This window comes from Schistocerca cancellata, chromosome 1 (assembly GCF_023864275.1).
Source record: "Schistocerca cancellata isolate TAMUIC-IGC-003103 chromosome 1, iqSchCanc2.1, whole genome shotgun sequence".
Taxonomy (NCBI): Eukaryota; Metazoa; Arthropoda; class Insecta; order Orthoptera; family Acrididae; genus Schistocerca; species Schistocerca cancellata.
The window spans coordinates 599,382,422-599,397,442 of NC_064626.1; the positions used below are offsets into that span (position 1 = coordinate 599,382,422).

A 15,021-nucleotide genomic window follows, 5' to 3' on the forward strand; every position below is an offset into this window, starting at 1 on the left:
TAATAACTTTTTTAAGCACCTTGCAATACTGTTTGTAATGGGCTGCTGCATTCAGATTTTGACTATTTCTAACGTTTTGATATAACTGCCACTTTGTTCTACAGGATATTCTTATCCCTCTAGTCAGCCACCCAGGCTGCCTGTTTGTGCTAGTACCCTGTTTCGAACGTTCTAACGGAAAGCAACTTTCAAAGAGCACGAGAAAAGTCTTGAGGAAAGCATTATATTTATCGTCTACTGTATCAGTACTATAAACATCTTGCCACTGTTGTTCCTTGATAAGGTTTACAAAGGTCTCTACAGCAACTGGATCAGCTTTGCTAAAAAGTTGCTAACTATATTTAACATGTGTTACAGCACAAAAATCTTTTAGAGTTAAAATTTGTGCATCATGATCTGAAAGGCCATTCACCTTTTTGCTAACAGAATGCCCTTCTAGTAATGAGGAATGGACAAAAATGTTGTCTATGGTTGTTCTACTGTTCCCTAGCACTCTCGTTGGAAAGAATACGGTTTGCATAAGATTATATGAATTGAGGAGGTCTACCAGCATCCTTTTCCTTGCACAATCACTTATACAATTAATACTGAAGTCACCACATATAACAAACGTTTTGTATTTCCTATAAAGTGAACCAAGAACCTCCTCTAGCTTTAGCAAAAATGTTGTTAAATCGGAGTCTGGGGATCTATAAATAACAACAGTTAGAAGTTTAGCTACACTAAATTTAACCACACCTGCACAACATTCAAACACCTTTTCAGTGCAGTACTTTGAAACATCAATTGACTCAAATGGGATACCGTTTTTCACATACATCGCTACTCCCTCACACCGCAAAGAGCTCCTAGAAAAGCCGCCAGCCAACATGTATCCTGGTAAAGGAAGCCTCTGAATTATCTCCTTATTTAAGAAGTGTTCAGATATACCAATAATTTCAGAGTCAACATCTATAAGCAGTTCACTAACTTTATCTCTAATACCTTGCATATTTTGATGAAATATACTAATTCCCTTATTAATCGGATACCTAAGCTTTGTCGAAAGTGGTTTCTTTGTTAGAGAAACTTCCCTTAAGCAGGAATACCTATCAGCTGAGTTCAATCTAAAAAAGGTACAGCTCTAACAGCCACTACTATAGGAATTTTCCCATGAGTGATTCCACCACCCCTACCTATGCTGTCACCTATAAGCTTTGCCAACCTCCCCTTCCCATACCTGTTGAGGTGCAGGCCATGTCTAGTGAAACCCGTCCCTCTGATAGACTCCACCGACACCACTGAAATGTGAGCCATGCCTTCTGTCATCAGCGCACCCACAAGTCTCATGTTATTACGCCTGACGGCTGTATTAAGATGAGGCCGATCGTGACGCTGTAACAGTTCCACGAAATGCACATTCGTGTTGCCAGTCTGAGTGGCTATCTTTTCCAAGTCACAATCTATGTCATATTCCCCATCCCTGTCAATACTATTACCAGCCCCACCCACAATCACTACCTGATCCTCTTTAGTAAAATCCCTACATAACCTCCCTATGTTAACAGTCACCTGAGCCAATCCTGCATTAGGCTTCACAATGCTGGTGACCTGGTACTCACTCCCCAACACTTCCTGCAACTGCTGGCCTACACCTCTACCATGAGAACTACCTAACAACAGAACCTTCTTCTTTCTCTTAGACTTTGCAACTGTCCTAGCCACCGTAACTGCTGAGGTCTACTGCGTACTTCCAACATCTACAGCTACTAGAGATTCCTCTCCACTAGACTCTGACAGTTGGTCATATCTATTGCAAACACCAATAGTAAAACTATCTGAAAATCTCCTTCTCCTAGCAGATCTCTTGCCAACAGCCAGCTCCCATTCCCCAACCCCCTTCTCCTTCCTCATCCTTTACTGTTTAACTACGGTGGTTGATCGGAATCTTAATATACTCCTTCAATATACTTCCTCAAATTCAACAACAACGAAAAACAGTCATTGTTCAAAAGCTAACATAAAATGATGCCACAATTACTAAGCCTTACGAAAGAAATACCAAATTATAATGAATGAAACGCAAATCATAAGAAGAAGCTTAAGAGTTCTTCACCGAAAATAATATTATGGACATGCATAAAGACCTCTTCAGGCAAAACATAAATCACAGCGTCCGAACACACATTTCTCATTGAGTTTTAATGAAAGGAAATCACTACGAGGGTGTGCTGAAAAGTAACACCTCCGAACCTCTCATTCTGTCTCAGTATCTACTGAGGCATTAGGATCATGTCACGCACATTACTCTATCACTTCCCCCCTACTCTGACGCTAGTTGCAACCCTCTGCCGCCAGAGAGCTCCGAATTGTAGCGTGTAACATGGCGGTCTGTAACGTAACTCCGTCAGTGCGTGAAAAACAGCCTTTTATAATGGCGTTTTTAACGCAGAAAACGTTCGTTCACACATGGAGCACCCTCTCCTTCAGAATGACAATGCCAGATCAGTCACGCTGCTGCGACATCTGCACTAAGCTTTAAGACTTTTCACATAAAATATTCAGAGGCATTAATTTTCAAGACGTCCTCGAATTATGAACCCATGGTCACCATGGTTGAGGTCTCAACCTAAAGTTCCCAATCAGATACTTTGTCGACACAAGAAATACGCATGGCTATAAAATGATCCATAAGCTTATCTAGTTAGTAAACAAAACAGATACATACACAAAAAGGAACTGTGCAAAAAAAAGTAACAGTCAACAATTAACTGAAGAAAGGAATAACATTAACAGCCCCCGAATTATTTTAATGTGCTATAACTTCCTTGTATACAGGGGAGAGTCGTGCAGTATTGGCCTGCTTAAGTTTTTTGACTTTACTGTTTAACTGTGGTGGTTGATCGGAATCTTAATATACTCCTTCAGTATACACTCCTGGAAATTGAAATAAGAACACCGTGAATTCATTGTCCCAGGAAGGGGAAACTTTATTGACACATTCCTGGGGTCAGATACATCACATGATCACACTGACAGAACCACAGGCACATAGACACAGGCAACAGAGCATGCACAATGTCGGCACTAGTACAGTGTATATCCACCTTTCGCAGCAATGCAGGATGCTATTCTCCCATGGAGACGATCGTAGAGATGCTGGATGTAGTCCTGTGGAACGGCTTGCCATGCCATTTCCACCTGGCGCCTCAGCTGGACCAGCGTTCGTGATGGACGTGCAGACCGCGTGAGACGACGCTTCATCCAGTCCCAAACATGCTCAATGGGGGACAGATCCGGAGATCTTGCTGGCCAGGGTAGTTGACTTACACCTTCTAGAGCACGTTGGGTGGCACGGGATACATGCGGACGTGCATTGTCCTGTTGGAACAGCAAGTTCCCTTGCCGGTCTAGGAATGGTAGAACGATGGGTTCGATGACGGTTTGGATGTACCGTGCACTATTCAGTGTCCCCTCGACGATCACCAGTGGTTCAAATGGTTCAAATGGCTCTGAGCACTATGGGACTCAACTGCTGTGGTCATAAGTCCCCTAGAACTCAGAACTACTTAAACCTAACTAACCTAAGGACAGCACACAACACCCAGCCATCACGAGGCAGAGAAAATCCCTGACCCCGCCGGGAATCGAACCCAGGAACCCGGGCGTGGGAAGCGAGAACGCTACCGCACGACCACGAGATGCGGACGATCACCAGTGGTCTACGGCCAGTGTAGGAGATCGCTCCCCACACCATGATGCCGGGTGTTGGCCCTGTGTGCCTCGGTCGTATGCAGTCCTGATTGTGGCGCTCACCTGCACGGCGCCAAACACGCATACGACCATCATTGGCACCAAGGCAGAAGCGACTCTCATCGCTGAAGACGACACGTCTCCATTCGTCCCTCCATTCACGCCTGTCGCGACACCACTGGAGGCGGGCTGCACGATGTTGGGGCGTGAGCGGAAGACGGCCTAACGGTGTGCGGGACCGTAGCCCAGCTTCATGTAGACGGTTGCGAATGGTCCTCGCCGATACCCCAGGAGCAACAGTGTCCCTAATTTGCTGGGAAGTGGCGGTGCGGTCCCCTACGGCACTGCGTAGGATCCTACGGTCTTGGCGTGCATCCGTGCGTCGCTGCGGTCCGGTCCCAGGTCGACGGGCACGTGCACCTTCCGCCGACCACTGGCGACAACATCGATGTACTGTGGAGACCTCACGCCCCACGTGTTGAGCAATTCGGCGGTACGTCCACCCGGCCTCCCGCATGCCCACTATACGCCCTCGCTCGCACATACGGTTCACGTCCACGCTGTCGCGGCATGCTACCAGTGTTAAAGACTGCGATGGAGCTCCGTATGCCACGGCAAACTGGCTGACACTGACGGCGGCGGTGCACAAATGCTGCGCAGCTAGCGCCATTCGACGGCCAACACCGCGGTTCCTGGTGTGTCCGCTGTGCCGTGCGTGTGATCATTGCTTGTACAGCCCTCTCGCAGTGTCCGGAGCAAGTATGGTGGGTCTGACACACCGGTGTCAATGTGTTCTTTTTTCCATTTCCAGGAGTGTACTTCCTCAATAAATCTTGTATGAGTCGCACAGTGTAATGATTTTTATTTTTCATCGAAAGTAAAAGAGCCACAATAAAAACGCTTGCAGATAGAGTTTTGTAGTATGGGTCATTGTGTTTTCTGTGAAAATATCTGTTATTAATCACACACTGCACTGATACTTATGAAATAATAATAAAACACATAAGCGTGGGAACTTAGCTCGATTGACCAATTTTTAGCTCACTGTTTTACAGAAACCGCAATTAAACTAAAAAATATTCTCCTGATCCACGCAACCAATATGTGCCCATTGTCTGCACTTGGTACACAGCACCCATCCTTCTTCAAACAACTCCAAACACATAGCGCACTTTTCAGTCTCTTCTGTTGGCTCATTATTTCTAGTAAATTCTAGTTTTATTCACCGCTTTTGAATTGGATTTCCTTTGCGTGTTTTCTATTTTTAAACACCCAACTTAAGTTCAGCTTTCTTCAGCTACTTTTCAAACTTTATTTTTTCTACTTTTAATCTCTTCTCTCGGGTAGCGATCTTTTTCTTTTCTAATTGTTGAAAACTCTTCAGCTACCCCCCTCGTAGTCATTTTGTTAGACATACCCTCGCTTCGAGTCATTTTCGTGCGATCTTTTCTCTCACTTTTTGCTCATTTTCCGCGATTTCTGTCTAAAAAGAAGTAAGACGAAGAAAATATAATTTAAAAATTGAAGTTACTTCTGGCTGTTACTGATAGGCTATGGAGTGGCTTGTACTGCACGACAGACACGCAGTAGCATCTGGTCATATTGCTTGCACGTTATGCTGTGGAAATTATCATGATGTTTGTTAGATATCATTCGTTACATAACACAGATAAACGAAAAATAGCAACTAAATTAATCACTTACCTTAAAGAAGTGTACCACAGCCCCACGCTAAGAGCTACAGCAGCCGGCATCAAGGACGCAAAGTAGAGAAAGCACTGAAGAGAGGAGCTAGATATCCGATTCCAGCGCACTTGGGTAGAGAAGCTCGCTTCTGCTTGCTGTACACATCTCCCATCTGGAGGCGAAAAGAGAAATCACAGTAGTGGCCGATTTTGTAAGGCTGCCCCTATATATATCCGTCGATCACACTCCTCATTGGAATTTTTATGGACGACAATGCGTCATGTCACCGGGCCACAACTGAATGATTCGAGCGAATGATTTGACCATCCTCATCGCCCGACGCGAATCCCATCGAACATTTATGGGACATAACCGAGATGTCAGTTCGTACGCAAAATCTTGCACATGCAACAGTTTCACAATTATGGACGGCTACAAGGGACAGCGTGGCTCAATATTTTTGCAGAGGACTTCCAGCGACTTGATGAGTCCCTGCCACGTCGAACTGCTGCACTTAGCCGAGCAAAAGGACGTCCGACACGATACTAGGAGGTATCGCATGACTTTTGCCCTCTCGGCCTATTTTGCTGTACTCTGTGGCCGGATGCTATTTGTGTCGCCGCAGTCGTCACTTTCGTATTGTTAGCTGAGCGATGGACCTCGTGCGCGCCACCTGTTTGTGAATAGCGCCAGCTTTGTTCTGCGTGTTATCATATTTTACACGTTTGTGTATCGTATTTTCTGAGGCTGAAAGTGAGAACCATCTCAGCGTTTGCCCAAACGAGCGTGGGAAACAGCCTATAAATCACAGTGGAACTGGTCGGTGCACCACTCACGGTCGTTGATGATCCGCCGCACGATTAGAACCGGAACTGGCCTACCTTCTTGTGTGACAAACTGCCGCACTTCGCCAAACGGTATACGAACAGGTATATAAACAATTATCTTAGTAAGAATGTGGTATTTTTATAAGTTCGCACTAACTTAGAGCGCTTGCTTGACAAGAAGGTATTAATCTAATTGATTTCTCTTTCTTTCCTTCTTTGTCTCCGTAACTTGAAAAAAATTCCCATTTTTCCGGCCTACCCTAATAATTACGATGCATAAAAATAATTTAAAATTCTTTTGACTTGGCAGTTTATTATTGGAGCCATTCCAAACATATACGAGAGTATTTGTGGTAAAGTTCACTCCTGACTGAATCACATATACGTAGCCGATCCATTACTACCCAAGTTGAAAATCTCTGGACTTGTAACGTTCAAAATAACTGTGTGAGGATTTGTATAATTTGTATCATATTATTAGAAAGTTAACATTTGTAACCAAACAGTACATTTATTTTATTTTTTCGCTTTCCTACTAACTGCAATTTGGAATGGGTGTGTGTGATGTCCTTAGGTTAGTTAGGTTTAAGTAGTTCTAAGTTCTAGGGGACTGGTGACCTCAGAAGTTAAGTCCCATAGTGCTCAGAGCCATTTGAACCTTTTTTTTTTTTTTTTTTTTTTTTTTTTTTTTTTTTTTTTTTTTTTTTTTTTTTTTTTGCAATTTGGAAATGTTTCCTCGTGATGTGTGACACCTGTTGTACGCTGAGGCTGCAGAGTTGACGCCTGCTTTACCCTCGTGTTCTAGCCCCCCCCCCTCCCCCCGAGGAGCAGTGCGTTAGACACACCAGCCCAGCGTAAGCAGTCTGCACACGTACCGCTCTAGGCACGCTCTGCCTAAAACCGGACTTGACAGTCATATCGGGGCGACTCTTTAGTTCAGACGCTAGGTGCGTTTTTGGGAAGAGTGATGTTCAGATTCCTTTCTGGCAATCTATTCTCAAATTTACAGTGACGTATGTCGGAGCTACACTTCGATGCCAACGAACATGACACAGACAGGATGGCCACCATTAACCTTCCTCCAGTAGTTTCCACTCTTCTCACTTACATCCAGAAACGCACATTATTTTCCAATACTTACAAGATCGTGTGTGTTATAAGTTAACTATCAGTCTCATGTTCCTTTTGAAGCTTCAAAATAGCACTTTTCAGTGTACAAGCATCTAGTTAACATTGTATTACTCATTTAAATCCCCATTTTTGTGTACCTTTTTACGACAAAGCAGAAAGCCTGTCTAACAATGTCCGTGGCTGTGCGTTTTCAGCGCCCTGGCCAGAGTGCAACGTGGAGCAAATGAAGTGCATAGTGCAACCATCTCGTAAGTATTTCATATAACAACTATTTTTCGTTTCAGATTCCATATTTTTCATATTCACCATTATGATTTTAAAATGATACTCAACTTATATGGCTTAATAGGTGTGCTATGCTTGCGTGTGCGTCACACCATCGAAGTTTTTTTTTTTTCTTTATTGTTATTTTGAAGCCAGTATTACAGGCAGGCCTGCAGCAGCATACGACGCCGCTCTTTAGCCGCAGAGAAACACAAATATACAAATGAAGACATTTAAAGAAAAAACATGGTGGACATATAAACGGAGACAAACACTTTTTAAAATACAAGGTGCCGTTCACGGGCGTAGAGTCCAAGATAAAATTGTTCAGACACTTGGACACAGACAGAGACGAAAATTGCCACACGTGAATGTAGGGGCACAAAACGAATAACACTGAATCACTTAAGCACAAAACGACGGCACACACAGAACACGAGGCGTTGATCTCCGGCGCGCGAATGTTCACTATCCGTGTACGAGTCCGGGGACCTGCCAAGAGAGGAGGAGGGGAGGTGGGAGAGGGAGAGGGGAGATGCCATGGCAGGGGAGATAGGGGGAAGGGAGGAAGGGGGAGGGGAAGCCCGAGGGAAGAGGGAAGGAGGGAGGGGATGGGGAAAAAGGAAAGAGTAGGGAGGGAGGGTGCCTAATGAAAAGGACACAGGATGTGGGGGGGGGAGGATCAAAGTTGATAGGACGGGTAGATGGAGGGGAGGAGGACATCATCAGGGAGGGGGAGCTGGCGGAAGCCACCTTGGGAGAGGGTGAGGAGGGTGGAGAGATGGAGACGGGTGGGACGTGGGAATACAGGCGCGGCAGCGGGCGGGGGTGGGAGAGGATGGGTGAGACAAGCGGATGAGGAGGATCGAGTTTGCGGGAGGTGTACAGGATCCGTATCCTTTCAAGGAAAAGGAGGAGGTGGGGGAAGGGGATGGGATCATACAGGATCCGCGTGGGGGAGGAGAGACGGACGCGATAGGTGAGGCGGAGAGAATGGCGTTCAGGGATTTGGAGGGATTTATAAAAGGTAGGGGGGGCGGAGATCCAGGCCGGATGGGCGTAACAAAGGATAGGGCGGATGAGGGATTTATAGGTGTGGAGGATGGTGGAGGGGTCCAAACCCCACGTACGGCCGGAAAGGAGCCTGAGGAGACGGAGTCGGGAGCGTGCCTTGGCTTGGATTGTCCGGAGATGGGGAGTCCAGGAGAGGCGACGGTCGAGGGTGACGCCAAGGTACTTAAGGGTTGGAGTGAGGGCGATAGGACGGCCATAGGTGGTGAGATAGAAATCAAGGAGGCGGAAGGAAGGGGTGGTTTTGCCTACAATGATCGCCTGCATCGAAGTTTACAGTTTGTTCGTATTTGTCATGTTTTTGGCTGAGAGCTCCAGTGAGCACATTACTTTTCACTATAAAATTTATTGAATCAACGTCTTACATAGCTGATCAGTGGCTATACCTCTTTCTACTCTACTCTCCAATGCAAACTGTTCCATCTTGTGTGCCCACCGACAGGCAGATAAGCGCCCGCAGGCACAGGTGGGCGGGGGCGAATTAAAGGCTGAGTGCGGTCAGTGAGAGAGCTGGACTAGAGCCTATGCAACTCTTGTGCCGCCCAAACTCACTTACTGTTATTCTAGCCAGGCGTACTGGCGTGTGCTGATGCCGCACTCGTGCCCTAGTCTCGCGTAGCGCTCTCTACAATATTCGAAAATGGCAACGCTGAGCGTCCGTAGCTGCCTAGTCGTCATTAGCGAGGCGGTTTGCGGATTTTGGCGAAGTTCTTGTTTTCCATTGTTTATTGCGTTATTAGTTTCAGCAATTTGGTTCGAAGTAAAAAAGTGTGTTTTGTGGTATTTTTTTGTGCGATTTATTTACTGGGGTGAAGTGTTTGTTAAGTTGAAAATGGAAAAGCAGAAAGAAACATATTTCTCCAGTGCCATGTGGGTCGTGTTTACAAACAACTGCAACAATATGCACTTTGACAGCTGGAAAAATACGTCTCAAAAGGGCAACTGAGTTTCAGCGACAAAGCAAATACATAATCGACAATGCCAATAATTATTAAAAAAAATGTTGTAGACAATGATGGTGATGTGTTAGCATATCATGCACGCTCATTAGGGAAGATTTCGGCATGGTAGACGTAATCAATAGCAACGATATTACGAAACGCAGTGATATGTTACCGAAAAAACAACATTTGTAAAAAAAAATTCTTGCTACCGTACATATATCAGATTGGATTCCACGGGAAACTGTTGCGTTCAGCGTCTGTACAAAGATTTAGAACACAAGGTAGATATTTAAGCAATCTGTGTCATGTAGTAATCTGGTTCTATTGTAGATCTACAGTTCACCTGTCTGATAGTTGACATCAGTGCATTTACAGCGTTTCTTGTAAAATAATTATGCATTTTCGTTAGCATGCTAACGTGCTCGAAATTCCAGTAGTTACCTTTATTAACCCTCATATACTTTTTGTCATTGATTTATGTACATTTACATATCATACAAACATATAATACAACAATTTTACACACTGTGAACTGCGAGCAAGCTGAGGGGCACTCTGCGGCGCCTGCACCCCTTGGGCAGCGTTGGAACAGTGGAACAGTCTAATCGTTACCAACAGACAAGCAGTATCTATAGGCTATGGATTATCACTAGACAGGAGAAACCGATATAGACACTAAACAATTTTGTGAGCACTGACAGAAATAAACTTTTCAATGAAAGTCTACAGTCATCAGATAAAACACACAACGTAGTGTCTCCCTGGCAGTTAGAGAAGCATTCCTATTTAAAAAACACATGACATTCTAAACCGGCAAACAAAGCAGATATTTAGTGAAAAGAAAGACAACGAGATCGATGTAAGGCATTAACAACTCAAATCAGCATGAATAGTATAACTTTGAAGCGATACCACATGTTACAATTATTCGATTAGGAGATGTAAATCATCGTGCTACGTTTAATTAAACATTTATTTCATAATTTAATACCAATTTCAGAGTAATTTCCTAAATTTTCTTTAACGTCTTTTAATGAATGTACAGTCGTGCTCAAAAGTATCCGAACGACCTGAATTGCATTTCCCCTGAATCGCATGCAACTCGCATAACGCAGCTATCTATCAGGTCCTCTACTCGCTCCTCAGTATAGTCGTTTGACTATTGCAAATGGTTCCAACAAGTCACCACTAAAAAACACTGCTCTGTATCGCAATAACTCAAGATGTAAAATAATACCACGATACTACAAATATCAGGGAACACCTTATCACAGATAAGACTGTCCTTAAGGCTTGTAAGCTCACATTGATTACAGTAAATGACATACCTGAAATGATACCACTCTCATTATTACGTCAGATAGGTAATGCACGTAATAAGTTTGTCGTATTCAAGATTTCCTCTTCAAAGAAACATACGTACTTAACACAAAATGGCATTAAAAAATTAAATTATTCACGAGCAGCTACTTGAGAATATGTATGAACTTCAAATGACACAACGAACCGTCTCGTTCTGCATATGGATTTAAACCCAGGTCATGCAGACTGAGCAAAGGTTTCGCGACTGACGGAAACTAACAGTCATTCCTGACTAATCATACAGAAAGTGATATCCTTCGATTTTAGACAGTATCAGTTAGCAAATATCAACTTTAAATTACATAAACATTTTTAATGGACGCGAATACCTACACAGCATCTATTGTCCCTGTTAACTAACTACGAGAGATGTTAAATATTACTTCTTCACAAGTAACTTTCTTGAAATGCCGTGAGGTAAAGCATTGTGTTGGTCAGGGATTCGAACCCAGAATCTAATCGGATTGATATCGAAGCACAATCAACTGTGACTTAACGGATTTTCTCGGCAGTAGCTAGATGGTTTAACTGAAATGACGAGACGAAACATTAATTTTTTCCTTCTCAGGACTCCAACCCGGCACCTATCGCTTTTATATTCTACAGAAAACTAACGTTAAATATGGGTTTGTTGCACCAGCAGCGACATGTGAGCATGTTATAACTAGAATAATATGACGAAAACTTCAGTGCTGACTGGAAATCGAACCCCACACATATCGTTGTTGATTACACACAAAGAGACGTCAGCTACCGAATTTTTCTCCACCAGCGGCTCAGAATAACATCCATCAACTTACAGTGATCTCGCAAATAGGTCTGTGTCTCACTGGGGGGCAAAAACGTCAGATATCGTTAGTGTTGACAACGAATGAAAATACATTAAAAATCAAAATTATTATCCACCAGCAGATAGGTGTTCTCATGCTAGAGATTGATAATACATAATTAAAACTTATGCGCCGGACCAGGATTCGAACCCATTCACGCGCAATATGTGGAGATGTTGTGTGATCTGCAGTTTTGAACAAACAACAAATAGTGGTCGAGCTGTATTGTCACGAAGGGATCAAATTCCGCGTTAATGGCGGTCTGAGTTGCATTCCCAGTCCAGAACCAATTTTTTCGACATACAGAAGCTCAAATGAAAGATGGAATGAGTGTCCTGTGACCCTACATATCGTTTGTTTCGTCACTAGAAATAAATAACTAATGTAAGAAAGGTTACTGGTGGTAGAGTCTCTACATGTCAGCACTCCTGGCTTTATTGTGGTTCAACCTAACGTCTACTTGGTAGACAAGGAATATCATGTTTAATGTGAATTTCAGACCACAATGCCATTATACCTTCTTCACTTGGCGTAGCCAGAAGAGAATAGAATCTGTCTCTCCCTATCAAAAATCATAGGCAGAAGTTGGAATCGAACCCAGACCATAAGTACACGAACCGATCATCAACACAGCAGACCACCAAACCCTCTTCTCTGTGACTCATTTTTCTATCAACGCTGTTGAGCCACGCTGGATGAGAATTCTGACACCCAGGCTCTCTGTAGTGGTTTGCACCATGTTCAGTACATTCATTTACTTGGTTGACTGAATCGCCATGAACTAGCTGCCTCGGCTACCCAGTGCATTCATTCGACTCTATTCTGTAATCACCGAAATAAAATGACGTAACTGTCACCTACACAGAACTGCCAACAGTGTAGGATGCAGAATTTCAAATAGGAAGTGTTCCTTTCCACTTGCACTACTCTATTGAGCTATCTTTCGGTTGAAAACGTCGTACAGTGCAAAAGAAAAGCTATAGCTGTCGGTCTCTCAGAAGTCTATATCCGGCCATATGCATTATCTCACAGCACTGTGGAATGCGGAAATTCTGGAGGATTGTTGTTGACCTCTGGTGGCGCTGAAACTCTGTGTCAGCTATTAGCGTGATGGTAAGTGTCGCGCACCGTAGGTAAGCGGTCGCGAATTCGAGTGCATATACTGCTACATTTTTTAAAACGCAGTTCTACTGTCTGCTGAAGTTATCAATCTAATGGAAGTTTGAAAATAATTCCCTTCACTTCTCAACCCAAAATAGTCGCATGTGGATGAAAGGGCTAACTTCTGCGACATTTTGTTCTTTTCAGGTTTAATAGACGGAAAGGCAGCAGATGCATCTCCAAACTTTTCTATTATGTATGGGGAAAGGGCATCTTGCCAAAATACGTCAGAAAAGTATTTTCTACATTAGCTGTCGTGTGGTAGTGGCATTTTATTCTTCTTCAGACCTTGTTTGACAGCTTTAACTGAGAACAAGTTTTCTACATGCTTGTAATCAATAAACTGTACCGAGCGGGATGGCGCAGTGGTTAGCACACTGGACTCGCATTCGGGAGGACGACGGTTCAATCCCGTCTCCGGCCATCCTGATTTAGGTTTTCCGTGATTTCCCTAAATCGCTTCAGGCACATGCCGGGATGGTTCCTTTGAAAGGGCACGGCCGATTTCCTTCCCCATCCTTCCCTCACCCGAGCTTGCGCTCCGTCTCTAATGACCTCGTTGTCGACGGGACGTTAAACACTAATCTCCTCCTCCTCCAATAAACTGTATGTGCATTGTCAGACTGCTACAGATAACATCAGAGGATTTGCTTGTATCGTTCGTTTATGATGAATTTCTCTCTCATGTTAACTACTGTTTTAACAACACTAAAAGAAACCTTACGAAAATTGTGCTCTGTATTATAAGAAATAAAATAAAACTACCCACGATAGCCTTACGACAAAAGTCTGCAGCATTATAAGTTTTTCACTATTACACTATGAGCCGAAGGTGTTATCTTGCTTGGCCGGCCGAAGTGGCCGTGCGGTTAAAGGCGCTGCAGTCTGGAACCGCAAGGCCACTACGGTCGCAGGTTCGAATCCTGCCTCGGGCATGGATGTTTGTGATGTCCTTAGGTTAGTTAGGTTTAACTAGTTCTAAGTTCTAGGGGACTAATGACCTCAGCAGTTGAGTCCCATAGTGCTCAGAGCCATTTTTGTTATCTTGCGATTTCCTTATAGATGTTTGATCTGACTGCTTGTTGCTCTTTCACAGAAGGGATAAAAACTTTAGAGTTAGCGAAATTGGAACCGTGAGCCATAACACACGCTTTTTCACAGCTGAGCACGTTACCACAGAGTCTCGGATTCCTCTTACAAGGCCAATGGTGGTTAGAACTCGTAAACTGCTATTGAAAGGACGAGATTAGTTGCGATTTCCACGTGCAGCGACTTTCCTGGGCTGGAAACCGTAAATTTACAATCGTTTGTCGCACCTCAAATGATAATAACTCAGATTATTCAATGGAAATGACTGGAAAAATCAAGTGAACTTTGAAGCTTAATTCCGTGCATACTAGGAAATAACTCGTCGATCACAGAGTTGGCAAACATACCTTGCCTTGTTGCCAAATCTCAGTTACAGTAACAGCAGGAAGTAGACGAACCGATGTGTTGCTACAGCGGGCTGGGAAGTGACCATAGCTGGCGTCTCAAAGACGCGGCTGCCACGGCCTGGAATACGTAATGCGTCTGATTCGCATTTCTGTAACTAGGTTTAGGGACTGGACCTTAGTTACTAAGAATACACAGAACTGACTGCTAACCAAACATAATAAATCAGTGACTCTCATAGTTGTTTTTATATTTCTTTCGTAAGTGTACTCAAAACTAAGAAACTCATTCACAGACGTTTTCGTGCCTGGGCGACAGCCGAGCACAACATAACAATAAAAAAAGAATGTGTGTGTGTGTGTGTGTGTGTGTGTGTGTGTGTGTGCGAGGGAGAAGAGAGAGACAGAGAGAGAGAGAGATAAATAAAAAAGAACGAGAGAGAGAGTAAAAAATTGTTGTAAAGAAATTGGATCATGGTATGTAAAGAAATCTTTCATTAAAATGACACGTTTCACATCATTACGAAATGTCGTATTCATGATCTATGGAACAAGTATTAATGTAATCAAATCTAATCTA

At 43.7% G+C, this 15,021-nt stretch overlaps 1 protein-coding gene and 1 non-coding gene across 2 annotated transcripts in view; both read left to right on the forward strand.

The window, feature by feature from the left end:
- Window positions 1–15,021, forward strand: part of LOC126089446 (pickpocket protein 19-like) — a 151,576-nt gene that overhangs the window by 94,498 nt on the left and 42,057 nt on the right. The gene's annotated exons all lie outside the window — the stretch shown is intronic.
- Trnaa-cgc (transfer RNA alanine (anticodon CGC)) lies at window positions 13,360–13,432 on the forward strand. The gene has a single exon. It is a non-coding gene; the product is annotated as a tRNA-Ala (tRNA).